Below are 10,395 nucleotides of genomic sequence, written 5' to 3' on the forward strand. Positions count from 1 at the left end.
CAGGCAGCGGCCCAGGGCTGTCTCAGGTCTCTTGACCTTCAATCCCCCGAAAATCCACACCTCCCCGCCCGCCCCCCCCCCCCGAAATACCACAGTCAGTACCCCCACAGAGAGGTTTTTCCCTGTAAAGTCCCAGGACCTACATGCTCTCTAGAAGTGAAACGATCCTTCCAACAACCCTATACCCAAAACAGGAGTAGAAATACCGATTGAAGTGGCCGCAGGTTCAGGTGGCGACTCCGCTGTGGAGGTCGGCCAGGCAGCGGTGCGGCGGTCAGCACGAGCGGGAGTCTCCCCTAGAACAGAGCCGGCGGCCAGTGGAGACGCGGCCCCGCAGGAGCTGCCGCCGGCTGCTCCTCCAGGCGTCCACACCAGGCCCAGGGGGAGCCCTTTTAGGAGAGTCCCGTCTGCGTCACCAGATTTGTCATCAAACTCAAGGGGTTCGCCGCCTGGGGTGCTCTATTCAAGAACAGGACGAGGCTGTCATTGGGTAGTTTCAGTTACTTACAACGAAAGGAAACAGGATTCGCACCCAAAGCTCTGTCTCCCCGAGGAGGCGTGGCCATTGCTTACGTACACTGTTTGGTTAATGAACGTTGACCTCTCCCTTGTGCTGCATTTGAACATCTAGTGAGAATAGCATTTAGTACGAAGCACCCAGACCTGAGGTTGTTGTCCTGTGTAACCGTTCTGGGGATTAGGGCCTGGGCATTGGAGGACATGGGCGGAAGGGCCATTATTCTGCCTACCACTGTTATGAAATGTCATCCACATGCAGAAACATTCCTAGAAAAATAGACCGCTTACATAACATTATTAAACAAAATACCCTTATAATCACCTCATTACCAGAGTCTCAGCAAACCCCTTCCCCTTGATCATGATTTCTGTGTGCATTTGTCTGAAGTATTTTTTGTTCTGTTCATCTATTTATTTGAAACATTTTTGTCACTTTATCTTATGTGTGCTTCCTATAAATTTCTTATAGCTAGATTTCAAAAGTCATTTACTCTGACAGGTTGTGTCTTATAATAGGTTAATTCAGGCTGTTCATATTTATTGCAAAAACCAATATCCTTTTTCTACCTTATTTTACATTTACCATTTATTTAATTTATTTATTTTTTAAAAATATATTTTATTGATTTTTCACAGAGAGGAAGGGAGAGGGATAGAGAGTCAGAAACATCGATGAGAGAGAAACATTGATCAGTTGCCTCCTGCACACCCACCCCCCACTGGGGATGTGCCCGAAACCAAGGTACATGCCCTTGACCGGAATCGAACCTGGGACCTTTCAGTCCGCAGGCCGATGCTCTATCCACTGACCCAAACCGGTTATGGCAACATTTACCATTTATTTTTTATTAATGTTTTCCTGCTTGCTTTTTTAAAAACTTTTGTGGGCTTGGTCAAGTTTCTATTTACTACCCCGCCTCCACCACCCTTGTTAACTTACTAGTGTTTATCTTATCTTTCCTAATAATCATAATTATTCTAAAATTGTTGTATCAGTACATGGTAATAATCCTACTTCTTCACAAAAAGGTTTTATTTGCCTACTCCTCCACAACCTCCTAAAAGATGACATCTTTAGAATGCTTTTAACTTTCCCACTCTCTGCACTCCTGGAGTTTTACTAACATAGCTTAAAATTGTTGGTGCTAGTCTATTATTGTTAAAGTTAATCACTCTGGCCCTAGCTGGTTTGGCTCAGTGGATAGAGCATCAGCCTACGGACTGAAGGGTCCCGAAATCAATTCCAGTCAAGGGCACATGCCTGGCTTGCGGGCTCGATCCCCAGTGGGGAGCATGCATCAGGCAGCCGATCAGTGATTCTCTCTCATCATTGATGTTACCATCTCTCTCCTCCTCTCCCTTCCTCTCTGAAATCAATAAAAATATATTAAATTTTTCTAAAACAATAAAGTTAATCACTCTATAAGAATCCTTATTTAACATTTAAAGCACAAATTCCCAGTCTACCTTCTACCATTTAAACCAAGCTCTCAATAAATAAATAAATAAATAAATAAATAAATAAATAAATAAACCAAGCTCTCAGTCACGACTGAGAATTTCTTGAGCACTCCCCTCAGCAAGGGCACGCACGTGATATATGAACTGAATCTTGTGCGCCGGATGTCTTTCTGCTGCCCTGGTTGGGAAGTGACATGATGGCTGTTCTTGTTTCTTGGGTTACATTCCTTTTCTCTTAGCTGCCTGCACTGTACTGTCTTCTAGCTTCTAGCATTGCAGATGGGTGCTCTTAAACTCACCTGACTCTTGTTCCTAGTCTTTCTCTCTGGAAGCCTGTAAGTTTTTTCTATTTCTGAAATTCAGGAATTTCATGAGGATATGTCTTCTAGACGCTTATCTTTATTCATGAGAGTCCTTTTAATCTCCAGACTCAAATTTTCCTCTCCCACTGGTCCTTTTCTCTTCTTTGGGGACTGCATTATCTGCATGTCAGGTTTTCTGGATCTGTCCTTCAGATATATATTTAATGGCATGGTTTCCTTCCCCTTATTTTGGGGAACATTTTTGATGTGCTGTAAGATTTCTTCCAGTATCGAGTCTCTCATTAGTGCCAAGTATGTCTATTCTAAAAATAGATTCGAGCATCGAGGAAATAACCGCAGGGTTTGCAAGCCACCTGGCCCGCTGAATTGGCCTGCAGTTAAGACTCCATCTATCATCTGACTTATGTAAGCCCCTATTTTAGCGAACCAAGTGGCGTTTTGGGCCTCCAGGAATAGGTGTCCATCACAGTCAGTGTTGAATCATCGTGGAGAGACTGGGCATTTCCTGTGCCCCAGTGCACAGATATCCTAGAAAATGGCCACGGGTATTTCTGGGGAAGGCTTGGGAGGAAGATTTAAGATGAGCACTTGCAGCAATGGTGCGAGGTCCTTCCTCAAAGAGACCCAGCCTCACCTTCAATGAAGAGGCTCCAGGTCTATGATCGGTGTTGGTCTGGGAACTGGTGAGAGGCTGTGACTCTCCACTGTTGCAACGCAAGTCGGGCTTTTGGCGACCACACCTGGGGTTTCTACTTGTATAGATCAAGCAGGAGAGAAACACTTGCAGAATGGCGAAGTAAGGACCTCCAAAAATTCACTCCTCCATAAAAACAAGAGCTCTAGTTTTAAAAAAATGTCAAAATCAACGTTATCAGTACTCTGGAAATTAACCAAGAACTAGCTAAAATCTTAGGAGTATTTATTCAGGAAAAATAGCTGAATCCTAGTGAAAATGTGAACTTTGTGGCGTTCTAACGTGCCCTAGTCCCATTCTCCTCTCCCCACGTGCACAGATACCTTGAAAACGAAAAGCCTTACACTAAAGGAGCTGTGAAACAATGGCTAGCAGCCACTGGAGGGAGAAGATCAAGTTTGAAGCTCTGCAAGAGCCCCGCCCCCAAAGAAGGGCCACTATTCGGCTGGTCTGAGAGCTCTCTGAGAAGCTGTGTTCCCAGGGTTTATCTTTATTTGACCTAACTCAGAGCTCTCCCTGTGCTAACCGCCACATTCCCAGGGATGTGTTGAAAAGTCCCTAGTTACAAAGCATCGCTGGCAATTGTTTAGCATTATAGCTGCCCAGGTGGGGGTAACGGAAGGATGACAAAAATCTTAAAAGGAAAAACTAGGGAATGAGATGCCCGTAGAGGCCTTGACAAGCTCTGACACATTCCTGGGGATTCCTAGGTCGCCAGCATGTGGAGGGCTGTTCGCATCCCAGGAAAGACCTGAGAAGACCCTAGCTCTCACCTCCAGCTGACCTTGAGGCTCTGTGTAAACAGGAGTGAGGTTAAAGCAGTGTGCACATACATACACACCGCCCCTGGGGAAAGGCTAGAACATTTATTGGTTGAAGGCATTTACGAAAAGTTTTGCCCAATCATTAGTTGATTCCTAAGCAAACTAATTGAGTAGAGACTTCAGTGGCTCCACAACCAAGAATATAGTCCTTACAGAATTAGTGTAGGGAAGTCACTAAGCAAACAAACAGCAACAGCAACACTAAAAACTGAGGCGGGGTCAAATCTGATTTTCAGAGTTGCCACAAATAATGTTTAAGATATAAGTTTCAACAACAACAAAAAATTATGAGCCACACAAAAGACAGGAAAGTATGACTCATATAAAGGACAAAAGGAGTCAAAAGAAACTGTCCCTAGGGAAGCCTTTAAATCAGCTATTCATAAATATTTTTTTTTTAAATATATTTTATTGATTTTTTACAGAGAGAAGGGAGAGAGACAGAGAGTTAGAAACATCGATGAGAGAGAAACATCGATCAGCTGCCTCCCGCACATCCCCCACCGGGGAAGTGCCCGCAACCCAGGCACATGCCCCCGACCGGAATCGAACCCGGGACCTTTCAGTCTGCAGGCCGACGCTCCAGCCACTGAGCCAAACCGGCTTCGGCTCATAAATATTTTTAAAGAACTAAGGAAAACCATGCCTAAAGAATTAATAGAAAGTATGTCGCCAGTAGGGAACATGCCAGAGGCATCTGACAGATGGTGTTTCTATCTTATTGATGTTTCTATCTCTCTCTCCATCTCCCTTCACATCTCTTTTAAAAAATATCAATAAAGATGCCGAAACTGGTTTGGCTCAATGGATAGAGCGTCGGCTTCCGGACTGAAAGGTCCCAGGTTCGATTCCGGTCAAGGGTATGTACCTGGGTTGCGGGCACATCCCCAGTGGGAGATGTGCAGGAGGCAGCTGATCGATGTTTCTCTCTCATCGATGTTTCTAACTCTCTATCTCTCTCCCTTCCTCTCTGTAAAAAATCAATAAAATATATTTTTTTAAAAAAATCAATAAAGATATATCCTTTTTTAAAAAATTGAAAGTATGGGAATGATGTCCAATAGGCAAATAGAAGTGTTATATTTACATAAAGTAAAAACATGTTTATATATTTAATATTATAATTTTATATATTAAAATATGCAAATGTCTCTATTTTAAAATAATATATTTTAATATAAGTATATTTTAATGTTATTTTTTAAAATATAATACATATATAGGTACACATATCATATATATATATATATATATATATATATATATATATATGCATATGTATATATATTCCCAAAAATTTATGCACACCTTAACAGCTATAGTTGAGTTTTGAAAATAGGATATATTTAGTAAACACTGTCTTTATAATTATTTGGGACATCCTGTACACCAAATAGAAATTCTGGAGTTAAACAGTACAAAAGCACAATAACTAAAATGATGGATTCACTAAAGGGTCTCAGTAACAGATTTTACCTGGCAGAAGAAAAAATCAGTGAATTTGAAGACAGGCACATTGAGATAATTTAGTCAGAGGAATAGAAAGGAAAAAGAATGAAGAAGAATGAATTGTGCCCCAGAAGCCTGTGGGACACCATCAAGTGTACTAATATACACATAACAAGAGTCCCAGAAGGAGAGAAGAGAAAGGAGAAGAAAGACTATTTGAATAAATAATGCACATAAGATTTCTAAATTTAATTTTCAAAAATTATCTATATATCCAAGAAGCTCAAAGTAGGCTGAACTTAAAGAGATTCACATCTAGACACATCATAGTCAAACTGTCAACAGACAAAGAATATTAAAGCTGCAAGAGAAAAGCAAATCATCGTGTATAAGAGAACCTTAATGAGAGTAACACCTAACTGCTTATCAGAAACTATGGAGGCCAGAATGCAATGGGATAACATATTCAAAGTATTGGAAGAATGAAACTGTTATATATAATAATTTAAATTCTGTTTTGTCTGATCCATCAGGAGGGCATAATTATAAACGTTTATGTACCTAACATAGAGCCCCAAAATGCATGAAATAAAAACTAACAGAATTTAAGAAAGAAATAGACAATTCAGCAATAATATTTGGAGACTTCAATACTCTACTTTCAATTTTGGATGGAATAACCAGGCAGGGGGTCAAGAAGGAAATAGATCAAGCAATCCTGGAGTAGGTTGCCCATCTACTTCATATATAGGGAGACGGTGATCAATTACTCATTGACAAATACCTCTGCAAGCCAAGAAATCAGATTGCCTGGTGGTCCTTGTTACCCTTTACAGTTGATGTGTTCACCTGTCTGGATCCCATCTCACCCACTGAGATCAGGGAGCCCATATCTGTGGTGGTGTCCTCTACCAGCACACTTGGCCTACAAAGTAGAGTAACCAGAGAGCTTGTGAAGGACAGAGGTGCGCCATTCAGGGCCTTGGCAAAGGAAGTGTCTTTCGGGTCCTCTCACTGAATACAGGTGACAGGCTGCACAAGAGAAAGCCAATCCATCACACTAAGCCTTTGTTTTTATTTTTTTAAAAATATATTTTAATGATTTTTTACAGAGAGGAAGAGAGAGGGATAGAGAGTTAGAAACATCGATGAGAGAGAAACATCGATCAGCTGCCTCCTGCACACCCCCTACTGGGGATGTGCCCGCAACCAAGGTACATGCCCTTGATCGGAATCGAACCTGGGACCTTTCAGTCTGCAGGCCAATGCTCTATCCACTGAGCCAAACCGATTAGGGCCACAGTAAGCCTTTGGATTTCCTTTTCCATGTGATGCCAGGAAAACTGGCATCTCTACTTCACTAACTATAGATGACCATCAAGCCTAAATGTCAGTCAACTAACCAGGTAACTTCTTAGAGTCAACTTCAGGTGCATGAGCTAGCCCATTAAATCTGAAATTTCTAGTAAGTGCACTCATATCAATGAATTTGGCCCTGCCTAGAGTAGTCCATCCTCATTAGTCTAATACCCTTAGGATCCATTCTCACACTCGCCCCAGGTTTTGTCCAATATCTTAGCAACATATTGCAATTCTTTTGGTGTGTAAGCTATTTCTTCCGGGATCATAGTGTCTACCTGTCCCCCTGGAATATGCTGAGATTTGACCCTAAAGATCTAGTGGCAACAGGATAGTTGTGAATTTTTAATGGAATGGCATCTCCTCTCAAGGCATTTGCTCACGGTGAGGGCAGCACAGGGTTTTGAGACAGAGGAAAGCTAGTCTCTTCAGACATAGGAGGGCAAGCTGCTTCCACTGGCAAGGAAGACTCAGGGTGACTTGGGAGTTCAATAGCGTTCACTTCATCTGGGTGTAACTAGATGCACATTCCGAATTTCAGGATCCCTTCTTTCCAGAATGTCCCTGACAAAATTTGGTAGGACCGTGAGGTCACCTGTCATCATAAGTCAGCAACCTATAGAATAAAATTTTGTGTTTGACTTGTAGCAATATCAACCCTCAGTCTACTTAAGTGAGAGACTTATGGAAGCATCCTGGTTCTCAGAGTGTGACTTGTGCGAGGAGGCAGTAGACCTGAGCTCGTCATGTTCTCCCTGTAATCACTCAAGCGCACTGCAAAGCATCCATCCTGTGACACAGCCCTTAGTCACTGCTGCGGTCACAGCAGTCGAGGACAGCAGCCATGTGGGTTCCAAGCAAGGTGCTTCAGTTGGCACTGCCTGGCAACAACCACAGGGGACAGCTCGACTAGCTGCGACGCCACCGCCCGCTGTGGAGTGTTAGCCGCTCATTTCCCATCCGCGAGGAGCTCGGACTGTGCTCAAGCCCAGGGTGAGACCAGATCAACTGCATAAATCCCACCTTCGTGCGTCCATCTCCTGGGACTACCCGTACCAATGATTACACCAGTCAAGGTCCAATCTGAGGAGAGAGAAGCTGAAACGGGAAAGTTTGACACAAACAATTATGAACAAGGGGTTGGAATACCAGGGAATTGGCTGATGAGAGCTAAGGAGAGTCCTAAAGAATAAGAAGTAGCAGACGGCTGGCCTAGGGCTGAGATGGAGGCCCCGATGGGTCCTCTCCCACAGGACTGCGCTCCAGACCTCACTGGAAAGGGCAGCGGCCGTCCCGACTGCCTCACCAATGGGACTTCCAGGAAGGGGCCTCTGGGGGATCAGGTGAAGCTGCTAACCCCTGAGCCCGGCTGGAACCGGGACTCGGGAAGTGTACCTGCAGAAGCTTAGTGCGGAGAGAGCGCTGCCCGCGATCACGCAGGGCAGAAAGTCACGCCAATACAGGAGGCAAGCGCCAGCCCAGTGGCTCTCAGCCTCGGCTGCACATTAGAATCACCGGGGAATCTTTGTAAAATCCTGATTTCTGGGCCTCACCCTCCGGAAATTCTGTTTCTTTGTTACGGGGTGAGGCCACAACATTAGTCACAAAGAAACAGAATTTCCGGAGGATGAGGCCCAGAAATCAGGATTTTACAAAGATTCCCCGGTGATTCTAATGTGCAGCCGAGGCTGAGAACCACTGCGCGAGAGCATGCGTGCTCCGCGAGAGCCCGGGGCAGAGAAAGCCGCGCCGGTGCAGGAACCAAGCGCCGTCAACACGAGAGAAAGCGTCCTCTGTCAGAAAGAGCACAGCGACGGAGAAAAGCAGACTGCCGCCAAAGTCAGGTGCTGGCGGCGGCCTGTCCCGCAGGGGATCGGCGCTGGAGGACGCTGCACGGGAGGCGAGACAGGTGGGCAAGCGTGCAAAAGGAGTCCCAGCGCCCCCAGGAGGCTACTCATTGCAATGGCAGCCCGTGTTCTGGAGTCTGCGGCGTTCACCTGCGGGTAGGAGGATGCGGCAAGGTGGTCGCAAGCTGGGGCTGTGAGCTCCCCAAAGGCCTCCTTACTCTGGACACACAGCTAAGGCAGAGGACCGCTGGAGGTGCCCACATACACGTGCCCTTGCAAAACTGCAGTAAGAAAAAGGAAGAAAATCTTAAGGCCAGCCTGAACGAGCACCCCTTTCCTCGTTCAGTGTCCCTTCAGCGCCCTCTACCGACAAAGCCCAACCTCACGCCCAGTGCAAGGAGAACTGCGTGAATCCTGGCGGTTCAGTGATCTCGGGGCAGGTACTGGAGGGTGACTTTGGAGCTGAGAGGCAGTAAGTTGAAAACTGACATCGTGGCAGAATCCACTCTGCTCTCTGGCGCATAGACTGGGGGCCAATGCGGTAGGCGGGGCTCAGTGCCGGCCCCTAGAACTTCCTCCTCCCTGCAAACCAGCAAACCAGCAAAAACCACACAGTCCTGGGAGAAGCACAGACGTGTGCTGCCTTCAAAGAACTGAAAAAAGCAGGAGCAGTGAGACCTAGTCACACATCCTTTTTTAAATTTTTTAACCCTCGCCTGAGGGTATGTTTTTATTAATTTTTTTTTTAGAGAGAAATGGAGAAACATCGATGTGAGAGAGAAATATCGATCAGTTGCTTTCCTTATGCACCCTTACTGGGGACAGAACTGCATCCTTGGTATATGCCCTGACTGGAAATCGAACCCACAACCTTTTGGTGTAGGGGACGACGCTCCAACCAGCTGAGCCACTGGGCCAGGGCTCACATATCTATTTGACCCACTGGTTCGGCCTGTGCAGCAGTCAGGGGAGAATGACTGCGGACCTTCCTGAACTCAGGCAGGTGCTCATTCCAGCCGCAGCTGTTGTCCCAGATTTGGTCCCTTCCCCTGCTGCTCGGACGCCGGCTTTCCCTTCACACCAGTGCGCTGGGGCCACCAGAGCGGTTTCCTCTCAGCTGGCATCTAACATTCCACCAAGTACCACACTGGCCACTATACTGACAACATAGGGGCCTGGTGAGCAGGAAGTAAAAAGCACTTTGCCCTGGTCGGTGTCTCAGTGGTTAGAGCGTCGGCCCTCGCACCGAAGGGTCATGAGTTGGATTCTGGGTCAAGAGCTCATACCTCCGTTGTGTTCAACTCCCAAGGGGACAATTTGCACATTAGCCTTTTATTATATAGAGAGAGGAAGAGAGAGGCAAAGACAGAGAGAAACATCAATGTGAGAGAAACACATCGATTGGTTGCCTCCTGCACGCGCCCTGGCCAGGGCCCAGGCCAGGGAGGAGCCTGCAATGAGGTACGTGCCCTTGACTGGAATTGAACCCAAGACCCTTTGGTGTGCTGGTCAACGCTCTAACCATTGAACAACATTGGCCAGAGTGGGTTCATGGTTGTGTGTTTTTTGTTGTTGTTGTTAATCCTCACCGGAGGATATTTTTCCATTGACTTTCAGGGAGAGTGGAAGAGAGAAGGAAAGACAGAGAGAAACATTGATGTGAGAGAAACACATCGATTGGTTGCCTCTGACCAGGGCCGGGGCCCGAGAAGCCTGCAACCAAGGTATGTGCCCTTGACCGGAATCGAACCCAGGACCCTTTGGTCCGCAAGCCAACATTCTATCCACTGAGCCACACCAGCTAATAAAGGATTCACTTCAGCAGGGCCTGGGTGCCTTGCAAGACCACCTTTTGGGTGTGTCATCTGTGAGGGTGGTTGGGTGGTGCTCGGGTGTGGTCTGAAGCTGGCCACTGGTGT

Source organism: Myotis daubentonii, chromosome 4 (assembly GCF_963259705.1).
Source record: "Myotis daubentonii chromosome 4, mMyoDau2.1, whole genome shotgun sequence".
Taxonomy (NCBI): Eukaryota; Metazoa; Chordata; class Mammalia; order Chiroptera; family Vespertilionidae; genus Myotis; species Myotis daubentonii.